Source organism: Bos javanicus, chromosome X (genome assembly GCF_032452875.1).
Source record: "Bos javanicus breed banteng chromosome X, ARS-OSU_banteng_1.0, whole genome shotgun sequence".
Classification (NCBI taxonomy): domain Eukaryota; kingdom Metazoa; phylum Chordata; class Mammalia; order Artiodactyla; family Bovidae; genus Bos; species Bos javanicus.
This window is the reverse complement of record NC_083897.1, coordinates 72,959,451-72,963,617: the sequence shown is the minus strand read 5'-3', so window position 1 is coordinate 72,963,617 and position 4,167 is coordinate 72,959,451. Positions and strand designations below refer to the sequence as shown.

At 44.5% G+C, this 4,167-nt stretch overlaps 1 pseudogene; it reads right to left on the bottom strand.

Annotated features, from left to right (window-relative positions):
• Positions 1 to 1,105: 1,105 nt before the first annotated feature.
• Positions 1,106 to 2,442, bottom strand: LOC133242597 (zinc finger and BTB domain-containing protein 14-like; annotated as a pseudogene).
• Between the last annotated feature and the right edge of the window lie 1,725 nt (positions 2,443 to 4,167).

Here is a 4,167-nt window from a genome sequence, read left to right as displayed (position 1 = left end):
GTGTCCTCCTTCCTTGGGCTGTGAGTATATATGACTCTCAAACTGCTGTTAATTTCATCTGTCCAGTGTTGGTTGTGTGTTTGACCAATGCCATAATTCTAGGGTGTTCCTCACCAATGGGGATGAATGGGAAGCAGTTAAAATAACCTTTCTTACTGCTCATAGCCTTACTCAAAACTGAGCCTTTTAAAAGTCTTGATAAATGGGTAAGAACACTATTTCCAAGTGTAATATACCACTACATCCAAAGTTCAATGATGACTGCCAATCACTGGATTGCTTTTACGTTGGAAGGGGATCCAATATAAGATTTCTGCCAGATGTTGAATACTCCAACCCAGTTATTACCCGTGGACTGCAGAAATAACAATGACATGGGTCCATAGAATCTCTGGCTCCACTGTCAGATTGATTTAGGCCAGAATTCCATGTATCATCCCGGCCTCCTTAAACTCCCATCTTACCGAATATGTCAGGTCCTTTAAGATCAATGTCATCTCCAACTTTATATCAAAGAGTTTTTTCCTTGAATATCTTTTGTCAGATATTAATATTGCTATATTCCTTTTAATTTTTTAAATTTTTATTTCATTCTTTGCATTTTCAGAACTTGTTTTTGTATCTGTGCACACAGTGGTCTTGGTCAATGACTCACCCATATTTTCTGCATCTACATGAAGTACTTTTGCTAAAGTTCTAAAAAATGCCTTTGTGGCCCTATGTCACATAGAATGGTGATGATCAGGAAATCCATTCACTCAATTATCATTCTATACAATGCACTCCTTGGTGCAGAAGATGGAGAAATGAATTTAAAAAAGGGAAAGAAGTCTCTCACTTCTTGAACTGGACACAGGAGTTCTCAAATTAAAACCAGAAATCATAAAAAGAGGGAGCAGGTGCTTACTGGCAACATGAATACTAGACACCAGACTGGACAGTGAACTGTATTTCCTTGTGAAGTTTTCAAAACACTCAACCAAGCACTGCCTTAAGTCCAGCAAGTACAATGCTCTGGAAGATTCCACCACAATGCAGTGGCTGGCATTTATGGATGAGGATGCAGGCTAAGCATTCCTGCCATAAACACCCCAGTCCCCTGATTCTAGCTGAAGGTGATGGCCTCCAGCTGCTGCTTGCCCTCTATGGCCATGGCACACTGCATGGCACTGGGGATTACCTTCTTCCACTCTTTGGGCACATTGTTCTCCTGCTGCTTCAGATCAAACACCTTGGTAAAAGCCTTGGTGCAGGAGCCACACATGAAGGGCTTCTTGCCATTTTGCCTTTGCTCGTGGTCCTTGAGGTGGGACTTGTTCTTGAAGGCTTTGTTGTATATGTAACAGAGGAGGCACCTCTCCTTGCTGTGAACCCTCACATGCTTCTTTAAGTCTGGAGCATGGATGAATAACTTGCTGCACACCTTGCAGCTGTAGGGCTTGTAGCCTCCATGGATCTTCAGGTTCTTCTTCATGTGTGCCTGGGTGGTGAAGCCTTTGGTGAACATCTTGTAGACAAAGGGCCGGTCAGCCATGTACAACTTTTTGTGCTTCCTCAGCCAGCCCTCATCTGAAAGCGTCTTCCCACAGGCCTGGCAGGTGATCTGTTCCTGGTGATGGTCATCCAATAGGTACTCAAACTTCATGTTGCTGGCAGCTGTGGTCCAGCCTGGAGTCTGTTCATCCTTCACTTTTCCCATCTCATTGTTAAATGTTAAGGCATTGAGGGGTCTGGGATCACAGATCCTTGGACTTGGGGGTCTCCATGGATTTGAATTCCTGGCGGTAGCTGTTAACTTGCCCTACTCCTCGATCCCCAGCTCTTTCAAGACTGTTTCCTGGACTCTGAACATCATCTTGGGTGACTTACTGTCCTTCTGACTTGCAGGGGAAGGGGGAGAAATGCCTCTAGTGTGTCACTGGAGGGACTGTTGTCCGCTTTCCGAGTTCCTCCATGTCTTCATCCTGAGTGTCAGCAGCATCTCCAATGGGGTAATTGATCTTGAGGTAGTACTTGCTTTTGGATTGATCATTATTTTTGCCTGGACTGGACACATCCAACTTCTGAGAACAGTTTATCAAAAAATCAGATACCAAGAATCTGACCTGATGACATCATTAAGTTAACATTTTTTCCCCCAACAGAAACCTTTAACCATTTACATATAATTCAAGACCTCTTCAAATATATCAGAATGGAAAAAAATCTGTTCCTATTACTGAAGAGATATCAACCTCAAGCTTATCGAAAAGCTTTCTAAAATAGGTACCACAGGGGGCAATGGTATATCTGTGTGCTCTGAACTTTACATCATCAGCCACAATTGCAATATTGAAAAATTCTCCTTCCAGGTTTTGCTCATGTAGTGTCTTCAGAGACAGAGTTTTATGATCTTCATCATATTTAATGGATGGTTTCAAACATACTGATTGAAAATTCCATGAATGCCCAAGACGGTGGAGGAATAGTACGAGGAGACCACTTTCTTCCCCACAAATTCATCAAAAGAATTTGAATGCTGAGCAACTTTCACAAAACAACTTCTGAATGCTGGCAGAGGACACCAGACACCCAGAAAGGCAGCCTATTCTCTTCAAAATGAGGTAGGACACTTCAGTGTCTGGTTTCCGCCCTGCAGCAGATGAATGGATAAGAAAGCTGTGGTACACATACACAATGGAGTATTACTCAGCCATTAAAAAGAATACATTTGAATCAGTCCTAATGAGGTGGATGAAACTGGAGCCTATTATACAGAGTGAAGTAAGCCAGAAGGAAAAACACCAATACAGTATACTAACGCATATATATGGAATTTAGAAAGATGGTAACAATAACCCTGTGTACGAGACAGCAAAAGAGACACTGATGTATAGAACAGTCTTATGGACTCTGTGGGAGAGGGAGAGGGTGGGAAGATTTGGGAGAATGGCATTGAAACAGATAAAATATCATGTATGAAACGAGATGCCAGTCCAGGTTCGATGCATGATACTGGATGCTTGGAGCTAGTGCACTGGGATGACCCAGAGGAATGGTATGGGGAGGGAGGAGGGAGGAGGGTTCAGGATGGGGAACACATGTATACCTGTGGCGGAATCATTTTGATATTTGGCAAAACTAATACAATTATTTAAAGTTTAAAAATAAAAGAAAATTAAAAGCCAAAAAAAAAAAAAAAATGAGGTAGGACAAAATATAAAACATTAAAAAAAGAGAGACAAAAGAATTAGGGATGGAGACCCATCCTGGGGAGGGAGTCATGAAGAAGTTTCCAAACAGTAAGAAACCCTCTCACAGGCAGGTCTGGGGGTAGTTTCGGAATCTTAGAGGGCAACATAACTGGGAGGGAAAAGCACTACAGAATATGTGACTAACCGCAACTCCCAGAGGAGAAGAAGCCCAGATGCTCGCCTCTGCCACCAGTGAGCAGGGGCTGGACAGGGAGGCATGGACTGCATCATTGGTGCTTAGGGTAAGGACCAGGTCTGAATGCCCTGAAGACAATCTGAGGGAGCTAAAGTGAGATAGCAACCCAAACTGTGGCATTGCCAGAGGTGGGGGGTTGGGGGAAAGAGAACTTTCCCTTGAAAGGTGCTAACAAGCAGCCAGGCTGCTCAAAGAAGAAAGGATTGAGTGAATACCAAAGGAGAGCTAGCTGGCTGCTAATAGGGCCCTTTCCCCGGCTGAAAGCAGAGACTCAGGTGTAGGACAGCCAGAGCCAAAAGGCGAGGGGCAATCTCGGCCCCAGAGACCGGCATCCTTCACCACATTCTGAGCAGGCTCCCAGTTGCTAACCACGTCTTCCTGGGATCCTGGATGGTTAGCATCTGCCAGCAGGGTCACAGCCTGAGATCAGCTCCCCAGAGGAGACACATGGCATACCTGAGACAGTGCTCTCATGGCACATGGGGGAAACCTAGAAGCTGGGACAGGGGAGGTGATTAAGATGCATGGCCCACCTGGGACAGTGTGGCCACCAAGCACCTGACCTACTGAGCTGCTTGGACCTGGGAAGGGCACAAAACAAATGCCCAACTTAGTCTGTACCCTTGTGGAGTACCAAAAAACCTGAACCTAAGCAGCCTAGACCTGGGAAATGCACTAAATGCATTGGACAGTGGCCATGCAGAGTACCCTGGAGCTTGAGCAGTATAGAGCCAGAAA